This window comes from Vidua macroura, chromosome 13, assembly GCF_024509145.1.
Source record: "Vidua macroura isolate BioBank_ID:100142 chromosome 13, ASM2450914v1, whole genome shotgun sequence".
Taxonomy (NCBI): Eukaryota; Metazoa; Chordata; class Aves; order Passeriformes; family Viduidae; genus Vidua; species Vidua macroura.
Genome location: NC_071583.1, coordinates 18080610 through 18105576, shown reverse-complemented (window position 1 = coordinate 18105576; position 24967 = coordinate 18080610). Strand labels below are relative to the sequence as shown.

At 44.3% G+C, this 24967-nt stretch overlaps 1 protein-coding gene across 5 annotated transcripts in view; it reads right to left on the bottom strand.

The window, feature by feature from the left end:
- Nucleotides 1-24967, bottom strand: part of ATP2B2 (ATPase plasma membrane Ca2+ transporting 2) — a 399188-nt gene that overhangs the window by 113423 nt on the left and 260798 nt on the right. The window lies entirely within an intron of this gene.

Below are 24967 nucleotides of genomic sequence, written 5' to 3'. Positions count from 1 at the left end.
CTCCATGTATTTTACATGATGCTTCAATTTAAGAGCATTTCAATTTAAGGGCACAGGATAACAATGGGTGGCTGTGCTGAACAATCCACTGGGGTGCTTTGTTCCCTCCTTTTTAATTATATTAAAGGATGCATGTCTGGTGCCTTTCCAGAAAAGCAAAACAAACCTAAACTAAATAAAATAATAATAAAAAAAAAACCTTAAAAAACCCAAAACTTGCAATTATCAAGGTAAAATAACTGAGCTCAAATATCCCTCTGAGCAGCATAAAAAACTGCAAGAAGTGTTCCATATTTCTGCCAAACAATACCTGAAATCACTGGTTAGACTGGAAAAGACCTTTGGGATCGCCAAGTCCAGCTGTCCCCCAGCACTCCCAATCCCACCCGTCCTCAAGTGCCACATCCACACATCCCTTAAATCCCCCCAGGAGTGGTGACTCCACCACAGCCTGTTCCGATGCTGGTCACCCCTTCCCATGGAGAAATGTTTCCTAATATCCAATTTACACCTCCCTTGGTGCACCTGGAGGCTGTTTCCTCTTTGTCTTATTGAGAGGGGAGCTGGAACACTTACAGAAATTTAGCTTTTGAACGTGACCAGCAACTTGCAGCTATTTATGGTTATTTAGGATTATTTATGGCTCTTTATGGCTATCCATCCATACATGACACCAGGAAAACACCAGAGCTGAGGAACAGAAGGAACAGAAAGGTGCCTGAGGGAGGAAACCATCAACCCCATGCCGTGAGGATTCCTGGGCTCGGGTGGTTCGGGGCAAATCCCTGCCTCCCCCAAAGCATGTGGGATACCTCAGGAATGGGAAGCCCTGCAAACATCCTCTCCAAGCAGTGAGGGAATGCCAAGAGTCCCCGCTCTGTGCCTGGCTCCCCCAGCAGCCCCATGGCCCCCAGTCCCTCCTGGGTGGTTCCTCCATTTCCTCGGGATGAAAGCTGTGGAATCCTTTGAACCCTTCAGGCAAATCCCCAGGGCCTTGCCTTGGAAGAATTTACCACTGAAAGGCTGAAAGAGAAGACTTCCCCCATGGAGCCTTGTAACACTATTGTCCACCCAGTTCCTTTCCCCAGGTGTCCCAGATTCTGGTGGTTTCTCCTTTCCCTGTTTCCTCGTTGGCTGTGGTATCCCTGGTGGCTGGCCCCGTCTTCACTGTAGGGCAATGCCCTGTGCCCTGCCCTGTGCCCTGCCCTGTGCCCTGCCCTGTGCCCTCAGACCATTGGCCACTGACCCTGCAATGAGCCTTGTGCACACCACGTGGTTTGGTTTTGTCCCTGATTTCCCTTCAGTGTGCTGGAATAAACCTTGGCTGGAATTTATCATACAAAAGGCCCTTCTGCCTCTCTTGGCTGAGTTGGCTGTGGTGAGTGTGGTGTGTGGATTTCCCTGAATGCTCACCCAAGCAGCTTTTCCACAGGAGATGCTTACTGGGAAATAGGTAGCAGCTCCCACCATGGAAGCCCCACGCTGGCACAGAAAGCTCTGCTCCCCTGGCCGGATCAGTCCTGCCCCACTGCAGGCACATCCTGACTCACCTTTCCCTTCAGGTGTCTCCTTACAGCCGCTGGGAGGCTTCTGGCTCTTGGTTAACTCATCAAAGTTTCATTTCCCCCTCAGCTGCTGAGAAACACGAGCCTCTCCCATGGATCGAGGGTTATTATTACCTCACCTCGTTTAATTTGCAGGGCCTCGTGCTCAGTGACACTGGGACAGGCTCCAGCCAGCACCAAGTGTCTGCATCACCCTCCAGCATCCAAACTCCTCTGAGAGCTCCCAGGCAGCTTCCAAGGCTGGGAAAATCTCTCCTCCTGTGCCACAGGAGTTGCTGCCTTTTTGTGAGCCCACGGTGGTCCCAGAAGTTTGGGCAACGCAGGTGAGGGATGAGGCAGCCGCTCACAGGGACCAGACCCAGCACAAACCAACCAGGGCACTCTGAGCAGCACCAGAGGGCTGCCAAAAGGAAGGAATTCACTAAAAATCAGAGACTCACGGGATCACTAAGGTTGCAAAGGACCTCTGAGATCATTGACTCAAACTTTTAAGCCAGTGCTGCCAAGTCCACCACATTCCCACTGCACCACAACTGCATGTTTCTGAATGCTTCCAGGGATGGTGACTCCACCACTCCCCTGCCCTAGGGAGCCTCTTCCAGTGCTTGACAGCCCTTTCATGGAGAAAATTTTCCTAATATTCAATCTAAACCTCCCCTGGAACACCTCGAGGCCATTTCCTCTTGTGGACCCTGAGGGCAGAGCCCGACGCCCCCCGGCTGTCCCCTCCTGTCAGGGAGTTGTCCAGAGCCAGAAATTCCCCCTGAGCCTCCTTTTCTCCAGGCTGAGCCCCTTTCCCAGCTCCTCCTCATGGGACTTGTACCAAAGGCACCCACAATTTGCATTATACCCCCAAAACTCAACCTACTCAACCTCACACGTGAAGGGGAAATTCCATGGTCACCATTGACAGGGATTTGGGGCAGAAATTTTTATCTGACACAGATTCAGGCAGCAACACAAAACTCTGGAAGGAAAAACTCCAAGAATGGAAGGAGCAGACATCTGAACATCGCCTGTTTTCCAACACAGAACATTTGTGCTCAGTGGTGGGGCAGCTCCAGCAGCTCAGCACGGCGCTGGAGCTCTCCAGCACGGCAGGGATGGCTGGGACAGCACAAGGAAAAGCTGCAGGGATTTTCAATAGTCCCACTCACAGTTACTGGGATGGGCTGAGTTCCTGAGTTTGAAATGATGCCCTGGACCTCGCTGCCAGGAGGGCACACAAAGGACAGCTCCTGTCCTGTGTTCATCGTGTGTAAAATACACCTGAGGAGCCTCCAAAGCCAAGGAGACACTGCAACTCCAAGAGCTGCTTTTTCTCTAAGATAAAATTTGTCCATTTAGACACCATAAGGCTGAGGAACAGACTGTCTAAAGCATCCATGGTCATCCTTATTTTCCTGACTGTAGTCCACGTAATGCTGGAATTCAGACATCAGTCATTCAGACTCTTCCCTTTCTGTTAATATTTTTTTCCTTAAGAACCACAAACAAGGGGAAATTATACAGATGATTTTATTCTTTTCTCTAAGTCTTGGTGAAACTACCCACTTAGTCTCATCTAAAAACCAGAGTATATTCATCTTTAATAATGAAATTTATTTCCTTGTAAATTATTTAGAAACCCTGGAAAATGACATCCAGTGTTCAGTTCAAACCAAAAGGTTTCCCTTCTCCTGTGACCCAGCCATCACTCACAATCCTGTCCAGCAAAATTTTGGGGCTGGTTTTTTTTTGACTCCCACTGAATGCCAGAAATGAACAAACTCTTTTAATGAAGGAGAGAAAGAGATAGGAAAGGAGACAATGGAGAAACGTGATTAAATTGGATTTTAAGAGTTCTGCAGAGATAAGGTCCAGCAAAGTGCATGGAAATGACAAAGAAGTGGGGAAATGGGGCTGAGCCTCTGGGGCAAGGCAAGAGGTTTGCTCTGCAAAACTCCCAAAAGTCCTCAGAATGCATAAGAAGGTACTCAAGGGGTCCTCCTTTATCTCTTCCAAGTCAGCTGCTCTACTCAAAAAGGTAATTGAAATTATTCCCAAGGGGGTTCTGAGCGAGGCTGGGCTTGGCCAGGCCGGAGGTGGCTCGTGGTGCCCAGATGGCACAGCCAGCCCTGGGCACAGCGAGGGCAGCACAGGACATCTGCCCCAGAGCACCTGAGCCTGGAGATGCCTTTCCTGCTGCTCCAGGCACGCTGGGCTTTTATCATGTTAAACACACCCACTTCATCTCCTGAATATTATTGTTTTATTTCTCCCTAGAGCCCTGTGACAACAATGAAAGAGCACTGCAGATGAAGGCAATTTAAAACATCATTTCTGTGTGAGGATATAAAACATCCAAGGACGTGGAGAAAAACCAATGGGGACTAAAAAACATGAATGGAAATAGAAGCTCAGTAGGATTTTGGATTTCACATATTCCCAGCACAAGCAGCAGCCTCCCATCTTCTGTTCAGTGTGGCAGTAAAAGTCACAGACTGGCTGGGTTTAGGTTCATTTCTCCACACAAGCATGAATATTTTATTTAAGTGCTTTTCTAGGTCAAAGCTGTGCAGTAAAACTTTGCTTGACCCAAGTATTTAGAACAGATGTGCAGATTCAGGTTAAATTTACATACAAATATTGCACACAGGTTCAGGGAATACTGTGAAAATTTACTGATGCTTCCAGCACTTGAGTAATTCCTTAAGGTTTCATTTTCCAAAAGTTTTCACCAAAATTTGTGGGAGAATGGAAGTGATTGCACGGTAAACTTTCTCTACAATGTTGTGCAGTATATGAAATTAATTTATGATTTAATCTGGCATTGTTGCCTTTTTGGAGGGAGAAAAAGAACGCAGAGCTGGAGAAATGCCACTTAATGAATTTTCTCTGTTCCTTATCTACATCTGCCAGTTCCTGCACATTGAATATAAAGCCATTTTTTCAATTAATGCCTGGAAAATTGTATTTTTCTGACAGTCATCTCCACTGCAACCAAATGGAGCATGACAAACAGAATGATTCTGATGCTGCAAAAATAGCAAAAGCACAGCACTAGTAACACAACAATTAAAAAAAAAAAACATAAAACTTTTAAGAGAATGTTTGAAATTGGCTCAAATTAGGAGCTGAAGAATGAAGAATTCACATTTGCATTAATTTAACAAATAAAGCAGTCATTGCTTATTAAACTCCTTCTGTGCTTTTTCTGATGCAGCCAGGAAAGGAGATAAATATTTCAAATAACAAAACCTGTAAATAATGGTATTTTAAAAATCAAATGTCAGATTTGTTCAGCACGGAAAGGAAAGGCTTCCAGGGATGCTGTGGAAATGAAGGGAGAGAGGAAAGGCAACTATTTTGATTAGAGATAATTAAAAATTAGGTATGACACATCTGAGTTCTTCCTGTGAAAACCTAGACCTGGGTTTTATCTCTGAAGCCAAAATCCCCTTGGCCTCAAACTCTCTTCTCCCACGATGAGCACTCCCACCATCACAGAAACTGAAGAATATAGCACCCCAAAGGATCAGCTGGACAGTTATTCCATTTTCCTTGCCTGGTTTCACCAACTGCATGTATTTCCCATGGGGCTCCCTGCCATTCCTGCTGCTCCACAACAATTCAGGAAACCCTGCCCCAGGCCCACAGAGCTCTCGCAGACTCTCACATCTTTCTGATGAGCATGAATTACAAATATCAGCCCAGTTCCTGCTGGGGTACCAAGGCCAATTCAAGTCCCACACTAAATATTTTTAGTGGGATTTGACTCTCTGCCTTTGCAAGCAGAGTTTTGCTCTGCCTTTCCCTCTCCAACAAGGAAGAAATAGGTTGGCTTTTTTCCTTCCATCTCCTCAGCAGCAGTCTAAGCAGCTTCATCTCTGTAACAGTGACTGAAAGAGCTAGAAATGTCACATTTTCAATTTAAATGAAGAGCTTGGAACCAACAGATTCAATTCCTGAGATGTGCCTTAGGAAACTGCCCCAGCCTAACTGGGGAAGGCAGAGGGACACTCCCAGGAAACTGTTCTGGTTTGGATCAAATGCTAAGGAAGGTCTGGTTTGTCCCCGAGGTATAAAGATGTCATCACTGTGATGTAATCCAGAATCAGCCTCTCTTATTTCCCACTGGAATGTGGGACTGGGGGAAAGAAAACCTTACATTCCCTCATTTTCTCTCTATCCCTTCCAAAAAGCCCCAACACCATTCAGGAATTCTTCATGACCCTTGTTTATCCAAGGAAAACAAACACCTGGAATACCACAAAAACACAGCCTGCATTAAACTGACACAAGAGGATTGGTTTCCAAGTAAAACATACCCCAAAGATGGGAAGCACAAAGTGGAGATATTCCCCCCTGGAATGGATGCCTCTGTGACCTCCCAGTTTTACCAAGATTGTCCATCACTACATTGAAATTCTGTTCAGGTGATATTAAAATAAAGTCAGTTGAGAGAATGCTGTCCATCAGTAAGAGAGAGTTTAATGAGAGCATCATCTAATTCCAGCAAGGTGAATTGGAATTTCACTACTGAATGAACCTCAACGAATAATAATTTCCTTCTAATCTCAGGACCACAAAGCTGTCTCTAAGTGTAATGAATATCATTATCCTTTTTCATTAATATCACTTGAATACTTTTTTTTTTTACAGAAAGGTTAAGAAATACATCCAAAAATTAAAAGCCTTTGGCATTACAGTCATCTAAGCACGTGTCCTGCAAGCTTTATGCTGCTGCTGGGACTACTCCTGTGAGCAGAACCTTGCAGGATCCAGACCCTCCTGGACTCACTTTACAGCCACATCCAGACAGCCAGCATAGAGAAAAGAGGGCACAGAGACAGGAAATTAATTAAATTAATTACCTCCCTCTCCACTTCCTCATTAATCATCCTCCCTCTTCACATCTGACAGCAACAAGTGGCCCAGCCACCCTGTCCTGCCCTCTGAGCTCTGCCACCCCTCAGCACCCCAAATTCAGCGACCTGACCACAAAAACCCTCCTAGAAACCTTCCCTCTGACAGGGTGCAACCCAAGCTATCACCCGAGTCACACAAAGTATGCAAATACCTCTCTAATTCTGTGACCTTTCAAAAAATAAAGGAACTGAAGAGCTTAACAATTGTTCTTCCAGACTGCTTGTCTAATGCAAATCTTAGGAGCAGGTACAGCTGTGAGGAACAGATATAGAACAGTTTGCAAATGAATTCCCATCTCTCAATCTGCAGAAATTCTAGAAAACTTTATCTCAATTTAATGAGACAGGGAAAGGCTGAGGTTCCTGCCCCAGACAGGTCGGGCGCAGTTCAGGGGAGTGAATCCACATCATCTGAGATTGCTGATTTACATTTACACCAGGCAGGGTTTGTTACTGCCCAGAAGCACTGAATGCTCCATGACATCTCTAATCCCCCATCAGCCATTTGGGGGTTTATTTCTTCCATCATCTTTTATTTCCTTTTTAAAGTCGAATTGCCCTGAAATGAAGCCATTGAGCAGGAACAAACAATTTACATAAGATGAGTAATAACAGCAGCACCAGAAATGGTTCTTGATAGTGGCTGAAAACAGCCCCAAAAAAAGCCACTCATGTGAAAGATGTGCCATGATTTCATAATAATCTAATGACTGGACTTATGTGCAGCACATGAACATGAGCCAGGACTGGGGCAACAGATGAGACATCAAATATTAAAGGCAAGACATGCACTGTTGCAGATGACTAATGGTATTCTGGCCTAAACAGAGAGCAAGAAGCATTCTGCAAAGGCTGATAAAGCATTCAGTGAGAGCTCAAGGTCCAGGATGAAGAAAGAGGAATCAGAATTTTTTTTTTTTTTCTAGCAAATGTTCTGCTGTCAGTGGGAGTGTGGCTGCAGAGAGGGAAGAGAATGATCCCACCAGAAATCATTCCTTCAGCTCTTACTCCAGCTGATAGTCATGAAACCATCCACATCTCACCTCAGTACCCCAGGCTCCTGGAAACATTTTTCTTTTGCTCTATCATGATATAATATCAAGAACAATAAAGCCATTAGATTTGGGGCAAGGATTGTAAGAAATACTAATAATCCAGAATAAATACCCATCATCCCAACCATCACCAACTAGGTAATAAAATGCCAATAAAAATTCCTTTTTGTGTTAAATATGGAAATACCAGAGCAGTAACAGCACAGATCTTCACCCAGCACTGAGACAATTAAACTGAAGGTTATGGAAGGGTTTGGCAGCCAAGCCAAAAATCCCAAGCCAGTGGGATACCCCACAGACACTGGATCCTCCAGGTTTGTTCAGCATCACAGACCCTCAGCTTCTGAATGGTGTTGGGGCTTTTAGGAAGGGACAGAGAGAAAATGAGGGAATGTAAGATTTTTCTTTCTCCCATTCCCACTTTCCAGGTACTCAAAGCCTTGAGAATGATTCTTCAAACCTATTTTTTGATTATTAAAACCAAGCCAGGATTTCCCTCCCACAGAAGGTAACATTAGGATTTAAAGTGGGCCATACAAATGCCCTCTGCACATTTTGTATCACCCACAAAGCCCTGACTTCCTACTCAAACACAGATGTGTAATGTGGCACCAGTAAAATGATGTTGACCAAGAGTATACAGGGAACAGTATCAAAAATGTGCTGAATTATAATAATATAATTGCTCCAGATAATGTGAAATCTTATTCTTGCTCTTGATATTTAAATTAAATGAACATCCCTGGGTCCATCTTAAGAGACAGTTAAGACACATTAAGTGGCTGCTCTGTAGGTCAGGATTGGAAAGCATTAACACATAAATCAGGTCATGGCAAGGAGCAACCACGGAAGTTGAACAGAGGAGATCCAAGGTGATTGTCAAGAAAACAATCACGGACTGAATGACATCAAAATGTCAACGTGGAAAGCCTTCCTTAATTAACACATCTTCATAACCTCTTATTACTGTTCTCACTGGACACTACAAAAAAAAAAATCAACCCTTCACAAAAATTGCCAGTGGCAATTCCAGGAAAAAAAAAAAAGACCCTCAAGTCCGTCTGTGAGTCCTGTTCCCAGCCCAGAAGTGAGAGTGCTGCTGGCAGAGGCAGCCTGTGCCTGCCTGCATCCAGCCCAGCCTGGGGAGTGCAGGGCTCGCAGGGAAGCATTTCCATCAGGAGCTCTGGCTGTGTGGCACCAGTGCCTGCAGGGAGGCACTGCCAGCTGGGAGCTCCCTGAGCCTCGCAGATTGGGCTGACAGCCCCGAAGATGTGAAGTTAAACCACAGAGGTATAGGGGAGGTCTAAACCCAGAGAAAGGGCTGGGTCTCCGCGACGCCGCGCGGGTTCCCCCGGCCCACGTTCTTCAGGATCTGGAGGTAGATCCTCCTCACCTAGGAGGACATAAAAAGGGCCTCCATTCCCTGGGCAAATTACAAGGCCTTTATAAAATATTGGGGTGCACATTTAATCCTGAGTGGAAAGTACCTAACATTACAGAAACAAATTTCTCTCTTAATATTAGAGATGAGATTTCCCCTAGAAATTGGAAATATTCAACTCCAGACAAATTTTGGCCCAAGAGCATTTCCTACTTTCCAAAAGAAACTTGGATTAAAAACAAACACCCAGGGAATGAAAAATTTAATCAACACATAGTTAAACTTCATTTAGAAAAACTCTTTGAGGCTGGTATCCCGTACAGACGAGAATCTAAACACGTCATATCCCATGAAGGTCCTACCTTCCCTTGGCAGGAACAGTTCCTTGTCTCTAAGCCCTGGAGAGGTTCAGCCAACAGGTGCCAGCACCACCAACCCACCCACAGCACCTGAGGGCAGTGGGCAGAGCAGGGAACATCACGGGGGCTGTGCAGGGATCCCTGCAGCAGGGAGGGAGGAGAAGGATGCAGCCACGTGTCCCCCGTGTGAGCAGGACACTGAGCCTGGGGACTGCAGCTGCTGGGGACCCCACACAAACCCACATCACACAGCTGCTGCACTCTCAGCTCTTCTCAGGTGACACAATCCTTCACCTCTGGTTTTTCTCCTGTCTTTCACAGTTTTTGGAGTGACTTCGTGTCACTCAGAGTTTTGCAAGTACATCACTGTGTTCAAAGGGTGTTGGTGCCACTGAAATGTCCCAGGATCTGTGGCCAGGTGACCAATTCAATACAGCTGAGGGGTACCACGGAGAGCCTCAGCTGCCCTCTCACACCAGAAGGTGCTTTCAGGGTGATGTGGCCTAAATTGCTAAAGACTTCTCATGATTTTGTGTGCCCACTCAAGGTGACACTCTTGGCAGCCAGAAAACAGCAAAGGAATAAAGGAATCAAAGGCATGAACCTGGGAAAGCATGGCTGAGTGAGGGAGACATTCTGTAAGACACATCACACAGACTTAAATCCAGCATGAGGCTCTTATGCAGTATTCTGAGAGTCTTTTTCAGGGAGGGGAAAGAATCTCCTCTTCCATGAAGAACCTTTCCTATTATTATTTATCACTGCAATCACCACACTTTCTGTGACATCAGCAGTTCTGAGGGTCTGGAGCTCAATTTATTTGATGAAGCCTATTGAAAAGGTTAAAAGTAACACAGATGCCCTGACAACAACAGCAGCATGGGAAAGAGGGGGCTTCTGATGAGGCCAGGCATGTGTAGGTTAAGTAGTTAATTCCTCACAGGGTGCTTTAATCTTTAACATAAAAACACAAAACAGAAGAACAAATTTATATTCTGATGGGATACATCTGAAAGGTCTGTAAGGAAGTTGAAATGAAATATCAAAATCCACTTTGCCCAGGCTGCTTCCTTGGAATGATTCTTTCCTGACTCACTCAGATAAAACAACAAATAAACCAAACTGCATTTTCCTGTGTTACCTCCACGTGCTGCTAGTTGGCAGCTCTTAACGTTTCTGTCAGTGTCACCCAGTGCTCCTGTGAGCAATGGCACCGTGTCACCTACACAGTGCTGGCCTCTCCAGCTCTGCAGGGCTGAGCATCCCTGCTGTGCATCCAGGGCAGGGGGAGCTCAAAGAGAGTGGGAAGGCTGAAGGAAACACAGTGCTGTGATCATGATGTCACCTGCAAGCAATGCTCAGCACTGCTCTGACTCCTGCAGTGACCGTGATTTCCCTCTGACCACACTGCCCAGCCTGGGAGGTGCTTTTGGAGCATCCAAAGGGTGAAATCACAACCCAGGAGCATCACAACAAGGAGATGAGGCTCTGGCATGAGATGAGCCCTCAGAGCACTGCCACTGCTCCCTCTGTGACTCTGTACTCATTATTTCCCACCTATTCCATTCTCTCGTGGCACCACGTGTGGATCTGCCCCCAAATTCCACCCCGTGGGACGAGGAGGGGCCTGGCTCCAGCAGCACCTTGGAGATGCTCAGCTCAAAGTGGGCTCAGCAAACTCAGTCTGAGGATTCACCTGTTCTCAGCTCTGCATTTATTCTGGGATAGCTGTTCCCCAGTAGCCACCATGGATTCACTCCTTCTGTGCAGTTCTTCCTCTGGGTTCAGGGGCCTCTTCCCAGGATGAAGCAAAGCAAGGAATGAGTGGGCTGGAAGTCAAATGAAATGGGTGGCACAACATGAACAGCGGGGATTGCTGTGCAAGGAAAAGCTTTCAAGCCATGAATGGATTAAATGACTTCTCACTGGAGACCTCCTTTTCACTAAAATCCTAAACTTCCCAGTGTACAATGAAGGTTAATTAGTAACTGTTGAGGTTATTTGGCGTGCATTAAGAAAATGCAATATTTGTTTACTCAGTGAAGCTGCCAAAGGATGTTTGTTGATGAGAACTTGGTGCTTCCACTATGACACAAAATACTTGGTTTTCTGCTGATGTGTCTCACACAAATTTGTAAATATTTGTCCACCCTTCAGATCATCGTCTGCCTTTCCTGCAGACTTAAATACAGACTTAGAGGAAGAAGAGAAGTGGAAGAGGCTGTAAAATTCCATCCAACCATGCCAACATGAGCTCTGCTCCAGCGACCAGCCCAAAACTGAGCACGGATGTACACCCAAAGCTGGGAGTACCTGGGCACTGATAATTCAGCAAGGCAAACAAGCTCCCTCTTGCCCCATTTTCCAGATTAAATGGAGAAAAGATGCAAGCAGAGCCTCAGGACTTTCATGTCCTGTGGTAATGAGTTCATTCAGACACAAAAGGTGTTCAGGTGTCCCAGAGCAGGGGATTCACCATGAGCAGCAGTGTTTTAGTTGGGAAAATGGCCCCACTGGAAACAATAGAATTTTATTATTCCAAGGAGCTCTCAGCCTTATTTAAAGCTAATAAAAACACCAGGAAAAGTGACTATGTTTTCTCCACTCCTGCTTTATTTTTGAGTGATGAGAAAATACAAGCTGTGACCAAAGCAATCCCAGGATGTACTGAGGGCTGGAGCATTATTTTATTGCTATACCCCCATGCAGCAGAACTCCACCAGGAGCACAACACCCACAGACATCTCCCAATTTAGCACACAAAAAGCCCAGAAGAATAGATTGTCTCTTCCATGAAGCACAGATTGTCAATCACCTTGATTAGCCCTCCACACAATTAACAGAATCTGAATGCAGTAATCACCACTGAACTTCCCCAGGTTGTGTTCCAGGACAAATCAAAGATTAAGTTAAATTACAAAGTCAGCCAAGGTCTCCATGGGTTTTTTATGGCCACCAAACTGGGCCCACTTCAAGTCCTCCCAGTTCACAGCCACAACAAAAGCAAAAGTGGGAAACACTTTTGGGGTACAAAAGGTGGAGTTCCAGCAATCCAAAAAGCCCCTGAGAATCACTCAGCTACAGTGGAATTCCATTTGAGGTGGCAAAAGGCGGGGAAGTGTCCCTGTTCAAATCACTTTTTTGGTCACAATATCTATGTGTTCATGTTCTTTTCTTTATGACTGACTTTTCCCTCCATTTTAATTTTCTGCTCTGTGGTTTGAGAAGTTGAAAATTCTGTGCACATTGAGGATTTGAGGATGCAATTCTGATCAAAACTCTGGCAGAAGTGTGCTCACATTGCAAATGTTTATGAATTTGTGGGAGACACATCAGCAGAAATCAAAATACTGTATTTTATCATCGTAGAAGCACCGAAGCACCAAATTCCTCTTAAGAGACATCCTTGGACAGCTTCACTGAGTAAACAAATATTGCATTTTCTTAATGCACGCCAAATAACCCCAACAGTTATTAATTAACCCTCGTTGTACACTGGGAAGTTTAGGATTTTAGTGAAAAGGAGGTCTCCAGTGAGAAGTCATTTAATCCATTCATGGCTTGAAAGCTTTTCCTTGCACAGCAATCCCCTCTGTTCATGTTGTGCCACCCATTTCATTTGACTTCCAGCCCACTCATTCCTTGCTTTGCTTCATCCTGGGAAGAGGCCCCTGAACCCAGAGGAAGAACTGCACAGAAGGAGTGAATCCATGGTGGCTACTGGGGAACAGCTATCCCAGAATAAATGCAGAGCTGAGAACAGGTGAATCCTCAGACTGAGTTTGCTGAGCCCACTTTGAGCTGAGCATCTCCAAGGTGCTGCTGGAGCCAGGCCCCTCCTCGTCCCACGGGATGGAATTTGGGAGCAGATCCACACGTGGTGCCACAATAATTTATGCTTTAACACAATATAATTTATTGTGTTGAGATAACACAATAATTTACTTTGTTAAATTATAAACAAATTCTTGCAAATAAAAAGAAACAAAAAGACCAAGAAGCAAAAAGTGATTAAAAAAAACAAAGCCACTTAACCCAACATTCTTATTATACCAAATATTATACCAAAAGGGAGCAGAATTCTAAGCACTTAAATCCTTTTATCATGTAACACATGGGCATAGATTTAGATAACAACCACTTAAGGAATTAATTACATTCTTTACACCAAAAGAGATCGAAATATTAAGTTCTCCCAGTTATGCTCACCCCAAGGAAAGGAACACTTAAAACATTTTCCAAACTTAGCCTGGAATTTTTCACTTGTCTCATTAGTAACTTAATTGGAAATTCTATTTTTGATTTTCAGTAGGAGAGTAGGTTTTGCTCTGCTCTGTTCCTTGACTTGTCAGGTTATTTTTTATTGTGTGGTTCCTGCCTTTCACAAAATGTTTTGGGGAAAGTCAGTCCAAAATCTTATGCAAATTACTACAAGCCAGCTGCTGTACAAATATTATGAAACAGAAGTCTCCCCAAGTCCTTTTCAATGGCTGCTGAACACAGCAGGATCAGATACTTTCTATTTTTGTTGAAGCTCAGGTTTCCAAGTTGGTAGAATAAAAGGCATTGGAATAAGTCTTTCTGAAATAGCAAAAAAAAAAAAAAAAAAAAAAAAAAAAAAAAAAAAAAAAAAAAAAAATCCATGCCTAAGAAAAAAAACGCTTTGGGAAACTGGCAATCTTCCTAAAACCCAAAATGTTCCAGAAACACAGCCTGTGATTCAAAGGCACTTTGTCATCTGTACAGTTTTGCTTGTAGCTGCATTGCAGCATTCTCTTCAGGACTGCTCACTGCTCTTGGAGGATAAAATGACCCAAGTGCCTCCTCTGTTCCATCATTATTCATTAATGACAAGTGAAGAGCCTGGGCCTAGAGGATTGGCTTTGCAGGAGAGGAGGAAGCTTCATTAACACATCCCTTCAGCACCACGCACACCAACGCCAAACACGAGGCAAGAAATTCAGACACAATTTCAGTGGATGCTTCTGCAGCATTCAGAGGCTGTTAGCAGTTCAAACAGCACTGACAACGCTGTTCTAAAGAAATCATCCTGAAGAATGCAGGAAGTGCAGAGAACCAACAGGGCTGAGGATGAAGTCATTGCTTTCAGCAGACATCTTGAACATGCATCTGTTTTCTCCAGGTTATGTAAATGATGAGCAGAGAGGAGCTGAATGCTGAAATACTCAGGGTGCTCAAAGGCAGACTTTGTGTGTGCGTGTTGCCTAATTCCAATATCCCTTTTGTTAAACAAATTTACATTTTTCTCTGCCTCCCCACGCACCTTCAGTGCCTACTGCTCTTCCCAAAGACCACCTGAAGAGTTCTTCCCTCCCTTCCTTTACCATCTTTCTCAATTTCCCCTTCATTTTATCTCAGAGAAACTGATAAATACCAGACAGCTCTTCCTCCTTCCCTCTGAGCTCCCACTGCTCACCCTCTCCTGCTTAATCCCTGCACTCTGTCCTCTGAGGCACAGCTCTGATTTAACCTCGCACACATCTTTGGAAGGGTTTTTTTTTGCTTCTTTGTCCCTTTCAATCAAGAAGCATGAGCACAAAGCAAGCAAAATTTTGGGAGATCAGCATGGAGCAATATCCATATCCTGACAGGAGTGTCTTCAAAGATAATCATGAGGATCACACATTCTGCAGTGTGTGGTCTTCAATAAAGAAAAACCCTCCCAAGAAAACAAAATATTCCTCACATTGCAAGACTTTGAGAATCTTAAAAAAAAAAATCTTATATTCATTTAATGATTATGAAAACCAGCAGACAACAGAAAAACTCAGAAGTAATTACGTGAGCCTATTAATAGCAAGTGCCAATAAGTTTCCATTTCTGTGCCCCTCATTAGAAAAATGAACAATTTCTGGAATTGTGGAAACAGACTTGAACATAAAAAGACTCTAACAGCATTAATCTTTTAGCTTCCTGAGCTTTGTTTGTACCACAGCCTTTATTTGCAATTAAGCTTAGTGCATATGAAGTTCACTGCCTGCCAGCTCTCAGTGCCTGATCCAGCCTTGGTGGGTAATTCAAGCTCCTTTTCACTGACCTACCAAACTCTGACCTGTTGCACCTGGCTGGTAAAAGTGAGAAGGGATTACAATTTCATTCAGATCGTGATATCTGAGCAATTCATTCAACAAGGGGACCAATTATGTGTGATCCCCTCACCTTTCCCCCTGCTTCTGGACTGGACTGATTTGCCAGGAGAAGGCAATCCTGAGTCAGGGTGAATTTGATCACAGCGACCTGAGATGAAAAGTGCTGGATCTTGAAAACGATCTCAAATTCATCCAGTTTGTTCAGCTGTTATAGATTGATGCTATGAAAGCAGAGGTTCTTTGCCTGGAGATAAATATCCTCCACACTCTTGTTTATTTACACTGGGACAGGATGATGCACACGAGACCATCCTGTGCAAAATGATGGGAAAAACTAAACCAGGGAATGTTTCACAGTGGTGCTCTGCTGTGTCAGAACTTTAAATCTACAAAACATGGCATCCTCTGCCACTGGTTGAAGGCAACAGGTGATTCATTAATTGGTGCCAAACCATCAGTCCAATCCACCTAATACACATTTCTCTCGTGAACACAAAATTAATTAATTAATGACAATATTCTACAGCCAAGTACAGCCACTAATGCAGTCAGCATCTAACCAGAACCAACACAGAGCAAACTCCTCCACAAATGATGCTTGGAAAGTTGTTGGACTCCTTGGTTCTCTCACCAGAAAGGGCTTTGCTCTGCTTTGTTCTGCCTGTTACAGCACTGGGCACTTGATGCCTCTGACTTTCCCATGCACAGAGCTCACCAAACCTCCCCAGTCCAATCATGGGAGGAAGGATGGCAAAGCCACAGGACCCTGGGGTGCAGCCCCAGCCCCCCAAGCCCCAGCAGGGCCCTGTCCATGCCCCACGGGCTGGGACCCAGAGCTGGCACCCAGCTGCAGCCATCCAGAAAAGTGAGCTGCACACCTGCTGCCAGCAGGGACTTCCAGCTGCAGTGAGGATGCAGACGCCTCCAGGACTAGATTACTTTATCAACACCTAATTTAGAGCCTGATCCCACCCCTGAGGGCAGCAGCAGTTTTGCTGCAGGCAAAGGAGAGGGTTCAGAGCCCAGGGATGCTGTCCAGCACCAGCTCTGGCTCCCGAGGTGACCCTTTCCCAGCAGAGCTGCCCTTCCTCCCCAAGAGAGGCACACTCTGCGCTTCTCAGGGCTGACACAGCACAGCAACCAGATGCAATTGTCCAGTTGTAAATCCTACTGAAAATCTCCTTACACATTCAAAAGAAGCAATGCCAGGCTGAGGCAGTTATTCAGCTCCATGTCAGCTCCCCCCTTGGAAATTCCTTATAATGTCCCTTTAAAACTTCTCTCTGGGCTCTGGCACTCTGGCTTGGCCACACGCTGTCCCCCTGCCCCTGAATGCAGACTGCAGCTGCTGTGCTTTATGTAACCCTGCTTGCTGCAACGTCACAGGACCTAAATACAACATTGCCACACATAAACACACCGAAAGATTTGGCTTCTGTTGATTTGGAGTGAGTAGCTCCCCTCCCAAGGCCTCAGCTCCTTCAAGCTGTATTCCTCGAGGCTGGAAAGCGCTGAACTAGTCCTGGATCCTGGCTTTATCAAGCTGCAGCCTCCAACACCCTTGGCGTGCCCTTGAAAAGGCTTTCTGCAGCCGTGACTCACTGCTACAGCACAAAACCCAGCCCAGCGCCAGGGAGCTCATCAGGGAGGGACATTTCCATGAGAGAGGGACAACAGGGACCTTCCTGGGGCAGGAGGAGGGAACACCGAGCGCCAAGATCAGCACTCTTGTAGTTTAAAAACAAGAAAAGAGGCATCTACTATTCAATTTTCCTGGCTCCAAAGGCACTTTCTGGATTCGCAGTTTCATTCAGCTGCAGGAAATCAAATGGTACAGCCAAGCTTGGGCCTTGCAAGCAACCACTTAAAGGGGGGAGAAGTGCCCAGCAGGAAGGATTTGAATCATAGAAGTATTGGAAGAAAACAAGAAATGGCAAACAGGCAGGTAGTGAAGCTGTTTGCAGCCAACTTTGATTTTCAAAGCCCATATCACTGGATATTTGCCCTTCAGAACAAAACTCCTTTCATACTATATGTATTTCTGGATACTTCCAGGTATAACTTTCCTAATGGCCTAAAATAGAGCCCCAAGTGTTCTGGTGCTACAACAGACCATGAGGATTTTTGTTAATAGTAGAATTCTGTCTGGAAATTGCCTTTGGATGGATGAAACAAGCTGCCCAAAAAGCTGCAATTCCAGGAAGGATAACACAGGATGTTTTCTGGAACATATTTATTTACCTGAAAACCACGTGTGGTCATTAGGCTGCTTGTTTCCCAATAAATATGAATAACCTGTGATCTGTGGGATATCAGCTGAGCTTTCCATGTTCTCCCCCTCTCCTGTGCCCACTCAGTGCTTATAAATGGTGATGAGACATTACTGCACTCTCTGGCACAGTGGGGATTTGAATTCTGATTGAAGACCAGCAAAACACAAACATATGGAAAAAATAAAGCTATTTACATCTCAATTTGGCATATCCCATGCTCTATACAACTAATTATGGATCTCTGAGCTCATTAATTTTCCCTGGAATTCCCATGCAGTGGTGGCACTGAAGCCAAGTGTGAAATACCCTATGGTCAGTCCCAAGCCAGCCAGGCAGGATTCCAGCTGCATTTCCCAGCACAGTCACACAACCAGCTCTGCTGACACTGGGAACTGGAGAGGGTGACAACAGCCCCAACTTGGAGTATCCAAAGTGCTAAAAATCCATTTAAAAACAACAACTCACCCCAAACAGTGCATGAGCACAAGCACCCACCTAATGAAGGAGCAGGGCTGTGAAAATCCCAAAATCCAAAGGATTTTTCCACAGCAGTGCAGTGGCAGGCAGACACTCACATGTTAATGGGCTGCACAAAAGCCAGTGATGGTCAAAAGGTTGTGTTTATCCTCGTAGCAAGGATTGTTTATCCTCACAGCACACTCGGGGCTTTTACAGCTCCAATGTTTGCATAACATAATGCTCAAGCCATTAACAGCAGAATCCTTCTTGACCCTTACATGCCCAGGTATTGCCAGTGTTTGGCTTCTCATTAATCCCAGGAAGTTTTATTCCTGCAGAAAAGAGAAGAAGCTAATCCAACATGGATTACACATGGCTTGTGCCATAAATGTCACGCCATAGATCAGAAGTGTTTGCTCTTGCTCAGCTCACACGTATCTGTCACATAATTGTGCCTTTATGCAAACAGAGACCGAGAGAATGTACACAAACATTATCCACAGCTGTAAGAACCATGTCAAGAATACCACAGGGATGATGCAAGGGAAGGGGCAAGTTGGGAATGTGAACATTGATGAGAAACATGAAACACAAAGCTCTGGTGTGGGCTCAAAAGGTAAAACCCACTTGAGTACATTTTACTTCTTTTTTTCCCTTCTTTTTTTTCAATTATATTTGCACCAAAAAAATATGATCTCTTTGCAACAAAGGACCAGAGTGATGGAAACCCATCTCCAGAGAGTGGAGCTGCTCTGTGGGGCTCACACTGGTTTAAATCAGCTTTTTCCCAAGCCACGAGATTCCGTGGCTCCCTGTCAGCACAGGAATTTCATGGAGAAATCCAAAGCAGGCTATTCCAAATTAACAGGCACTCACAAGGAGGGCACAGCAGTGGGGGTTTGAAACTCTCATTTCTAACGTGCAACACAAAATTAAGGACGAGTAAAGGCACTGTTTTCATGGCCATGCTGGATCCATTTTGTCACTTCTGTTGTGGATGGGAAGGATTTCAGAAAATTAAATGTATTCTAACTTCCAGTCACTTCTAAAATTACACACACTTGAAAGATCACATTAAAGGTCCTTTAATTCATGCCATAAATCTCCAGATCTGGAAGAAAACATCAGACCTCCAGGAATAAGTACAAAAGCATTATCTCTAAATCCCGTCAGAAAATAAATAACCACGGACTTGTGGATCTGAAGCTGAGAAAGCAACAAACATGGAGACAGGCATTTAAGCAATTGTGGAAGGATTTTAAATGTTGTAGGGGGCTTGTATTAATTTCAGTCTTGTTGTAAATCTTATTGCAGTGATAATGAAGATTTCTAATGACTCTGATGTTTCACTGATTGCTCTTGGGCACAGCTCAGGCTCACTTTTAAGGCAAGAAACAAAATGTTGCAAAAGCAACAGTATTTTTTTCTTTGAAAAAAAACACAAATAACCTGGTCTGACAATAATTTTCTTTTATCATCAGCAAACTAACAAAATGCAGGAATCTCAAGCATTCTTGGCAGTTTGCAATATAGAAAAAAGCATCAGAAAATACCGTGGGGATGCTTATATTTAGATTTCATACTCACACACAGAAGTCACAACCTGATCTCAGCCACTGGAAAGCAAACAGGCTCCTCTCACTGATGCTCCCCAATTGTTTGGGTTTTTACCCCCTTACCCGATTGTTTGGTTTTTACCCCCTTACCCTTTACCCTCTTTTCAAATGTTCTGTGTCCTGCCTGAAGGGAGCCCACAGGAAAGATGGACAGGGACTTTCTACAAGAGCCTGGGGTGACAGCACAAAGGGGAATGGATTCCTACTGAGAGTGGGTTTAGATGGGAAATTGGGAAGAAATTCTTCCCTGAGAGGGTGGGCAGGCCCTGGCACAGGTACCCAGAGCAGCTGTGGCTGCCCCTGGATCCCTGGCAGTGCCCAAGGCCAGGCTGGATGGGGCTTGGAGCAGCCCGGGACAGTGGAAGGTGTCCCTGCCCATGGCAGGAGGAGGACTGGATGGACTTTGAGGTCTCTCCCAACCCAAGCCATTCTGGGATTGCATAATTATCTTTATTTTCAGTTAACTGTCATATGCTGGTGTTTTAATTCCCAATTTCTAGCAGAACAATTTCACTTCAAACATGATCTTGAAGTTAACTTCAATTGAGCTTCAAGTATGGGCTGCTCTGTAGCCAGGATTTTTCAGTGCTATTTCAATTATAACCTTACAGATTCCAATAAAAACAACTTTGGAAAACACAAGTTGCACTTACAAGTTACCAAACTGTCCTGCATGACTAAGCTGATTTCTAAATAATGACCATTCGCTCTTTTTTCAATAAAGGTAATTACAGGGTTGTATAAAAATGCTTATATAGGCAAGGCAAAAAGCTGCAACTGACAAGTAAATTATTCATCTATTCTAATTGCGCTGCTTACAAAAAATGGCTTAAAAATTAAAATTAAAAAATGGTTTCTAACAAAAAACCGTGAGAAGCACTTGAAAGTTAAAGGAATTGTGCTGTAAAGTTCACTCCTAATCTTTCTTTCCACTCAGTTTTGGTCCCAAAGCCTGGGAAGATTTCTGTAAGATGTTGTAACTTCTCTTGCATGGGGTTGTAAAAGTTATAGAGCCAGGGAAAAAAATGTAATTTCCTAAGATGTTACAAGCTGAATATAGCAGTAAAATCTTGTAGAGCCGAGAAAGGAGATGCTGAGTTCTGCAGCTGTGAGTCTGCACAGAGGCACAACCAACACACCAACACTGCAGTCCTGGAGTACAGAGAACAACTGGCTTATTCTTTTCACTTAAATCCGTGGACAAAGGGCCTTAAAAACAAAACAAATCAAAAATGACAATGAGAACCACCTAATGGTTGGGGTGGTTCATTTGTTCCAGCTCATTTGTTCCAGCCAATGAAAAGGATTTGAAATATTTTTGTCAGAACTCTGACTGATATTGACTTTTCTTTAACTGTGGGAATCAAACCTGGAAGAAAGGAAGGCCAAATTCTCTAGTACACTCAGAACACTGATAAATGTCAGAGAAGTCTGGAAACCGGGGGTCAGATTTCTCAATTTGCACCAGGTGTCACTGCCACAAAATCTCCAAGAAATCCAGGATGTATCAAAACAGCAAAAATTAAAGACTTCTGCACGGAATCATTTGGGTTCCTTGGAGCAGACAGGCGTGGTGAAAGGAAAAAGGAAATACAAATGAAGGAATAAACCCACCTTATTTATAAAGGAAAATAAATACCCTCTAACAGGTTTAAGTTCCCATATAGATGTTATTTATACAAGGTGTTTTATCAGCCAATTTGACTTCAACTTTTCCATTAAAAACACAAGATATAAGCAGCTGATTTAGACACTTTGATTTCCAAGCTAAGGATGAACACCTGATCGTGGGAGGAAGAAGTGCATGTGAAGAGGAGTCAGTGGAGGTGCAAAGACAGAGATTCCCCAGAGGATGCTCAGGGCACACAGGGAAGAGAGGACTGTGTTGGAACAGAGTCAGGTGCCCTTCACAGCACACCAAATAGGGGAGGGAAACCCTGGCAGATCTCCTGGGGTTAAACCAGCACCCCTGGAGGGGCCTGAGCTCCCTCCTCATTTCCAGTACACCCTGCAGCACTTGCACTTTAAAGGCTTTTATCATTATTAAGGATATTCCTGTATATTCATCCCCTTCATTCAACCCCCAGCAGCTGATGGAAGGGTGGAAGATGATCCTTGAATACAGAAGCAGGTAAGTTACACCTGCTTCCCAGAGTGACAGGAATACTCTCCAGAGCTGCTCCAGCCCCAGCAGAGCAGGCAGAGGCTGTTTTTGACACATTGTCTTGGCTCATGCAAGTTCCCTTTGATGTTTCATAATCCCAAGAGTGCTGAAAACTCAGTGAAAAACACATTCCTCCTCCTACAGATCTGTCTCATCCACCAGGCACCTCCTCTGCACAGAAAATTGATCCCCAAGAGAAGGGAATGATGGATGGCTTTAAAACGGTGGCAGGAGGAATGGCCAGAGCCAAGGACACCGGAGTGTCCATGCTCAGGGTCACTGTGGTCACCCCTCTGGGATTGCTCAGCACTGATCTTGGTACACTCCCAACCAATCCTTTCAACTGCACTGGTTATAATTAGTGACAAATAACTGACAAATGATGAGAGAGAGCTCGTCACCAGCACTCCCTGTTCTCAGGACTGCCAGGAGAGGTACATCACACAGCACATATGCACATAAACACAGACTTCCAAACCCAAAACCCTCCCAAAACCAGACAGAAGTTCTCAATTGATGCAAACATGACCTTTCTGCACACATCTGTTTATGTTCCTACAAACATAAATCGGGGAGAAAACCCCAAACCATTGGGGTGTATCACATACAGCACTGACAGGGCAGTGCTTGCTCAACTGGAAATAACACACACTTACATATGTGTATTAAATGCTTTTATACCAAAAGCCAGAGTGGATTTCCAGGTTAGAGGTGCTGCAGATGGGAAATGTGAAGAATGCCAAAATGTGGGCAAGCTGAGAGCTCCAAACTGTTTGATTCCACACCTTGAGCTGAGATGGGGAAGCAAGGAAGTGGCTCCAACTGGGAGCCAAACATCAACCCCCTTCAAACACCCCCACATCCACTTGGAAAGGATGCAAAAGGATAGGAGCAACTTAGGGTGAAAGTAATTCCTCAGCTGAACCTGATGCCTTGGTTTTCCACCCTCTGGAGATAGCAAAGCCTGTGGAAGTTAAAGCAGGTCACTGCTGGAGGAGAATGTTACCAGCTCCCACCTCAATAACCAACATCCTCAAGATTTATCTCATGGAAACCAGCAATTTCCAAGACTTTTCCTAGAGGGAAAGAGGCAAGCAGATAACAAACTCTGAGTTCTGGTGGTGGGAGGCAGCAGATAGGAGCAGTGCGTGCTGCCTGTGTGTCCATGAGCCCGCGGGGCCGGATAACGTTACCCTGCACGGCAGGGATGGTAAACGGAGACACGGCTGGAACCTGAGCTCTGGAAATTTCTGCTGGTGCCTTGAATTGCCCAGGTTTTGCTGGAGAAGAAAACTTCAGCACAGCCATTTCCCAGACCACCATTTCATAGGTGTTTGTTTGGTGTATCCATTCAAATTCCAGCAAAATGTGAGGAAACTACACGTGAGTATTCAAAGGTTCGGGTGGTTTTTAAACGTGATTCCACGTTAAGGAATTCATGGAAGATGTAAGGATAGAGGGGATTGCTCTGCCAGCAACACTCCCAGCAAAGGATTCACAATTTGCAAAAGAGATCTTGAGGAGAATTGGTGCAGTTTTAATTCCTTCCAGCGGAGGCCAGTGGTTTACAACAGAAGGAATTGGCTGGCTGCGTTTCATCTGGAATTGCGTTTCCCTTGGTGGCAGTGCAGGGAATACACCTTGCCCAGGTTTTATGTGAGCTAAGGATGGAAAGCCCCAGCCTGGCCTCTACCCATGTTGCTCCAAACACCAAATTTTGCTTTAAAATTCCCCTGGAGCTTCCAAACCATCCCTGCAAGGGTGAGCTGATGTCAAAACCACAACTTATCATCACATTCCTAAATAGGGACCCATACTCAGAATGCTGAAATATTTTAAGAACTTTTTTTAAACTATTAGTAGGATTCAGGATGTGTCAATTTAACTGTATAATACAGTGATTTTCTGGCTGAGACTGCGCCTCTTTAAAGGCTTGATTTCCACAGGGAAAAAATCTCTTATGTAATATTTAATATTTGAAATAAAATGCTGAGAAGGCATGTATCTTAATTATTTAGCTTCTGACACATACCCTGCCTTTAAAAATTCAGTGTCTGACTGCAGATCTGAAAGACTTTCCTATAAATAAGTTATCTTCTCTGAAGCTGTAACAAATTTCAAAAAGTATTGCAAAGGTTCTTAGCTGATCAGAGGAAGCACAGGACTATTAAAATGTAAAAAAACTCACGTATTTGAATATCATTTTAAGGCAGAAAGCCATTCCAGATTGGTGGAATTCTACAAAAAAGGCTCAGGGAGAGCAGCTTGAACAAAAGGAAATTAATTTCCCTGGTCCCAAGTACTTTCTGTCCAACAAGTAAAGCACAAGATTGAGGGAGCAGTTACAGTTTCTCTTATCTACAACAGACCTGTTTCTGCAGCAAGTATCTTCTAAATGGAAAGCATTCTAAATTAATTAAACAAACCTCAAGAGACAGTAAACTAATTATTCTGGGCATACATAAGATGCTGTTGAGTTAATCTCTATGAACACAAGTGAGTTAAGTTTGTATTGACATATTGGGCCAAATTTATTGTCAGAGAAATTAACTTCAGGGGAGTTAAGCCCAGAGTGAATTTTTCCTCATTAAGGAGAAATAGGCCTATTGTCTGAAGTGTGAGGATTTAGAGCCTCTTGGGAAAATCATATTGCACTTCAGTTTTATAAGTGATGAACTCTTGCACAGAGTTGTGCTTCAAAATGCACAGAATTCTCTTTAACCACCTCAGAGCTGGGCTGTCACGTGGGACCCCTTTCATGTGAGCCCTGACCTGAGCACTGAGGATGCAAAGTGTTCCACTAAGCTCTGGAAATAATTATTCCTGAAGCTTCCTAGCAGCACTCAAAGTGCTTGTACAAGAGACAAAACCCTCATACCTAAATTTAACACAAAGTTCATTTAGTTACCACAAAATGTCTTCATTGTCTACACTTAACCTAAGTGAGATATTTTTGAATGAACAAAATTTAGAGAAATTTTCATCCACTGCAATTTTTCCTATTCAAAAAATAATCATTCACCTAAATTTTATAATTACTGTGCTCTACACAGGGGCTATAGAATGGCACATATT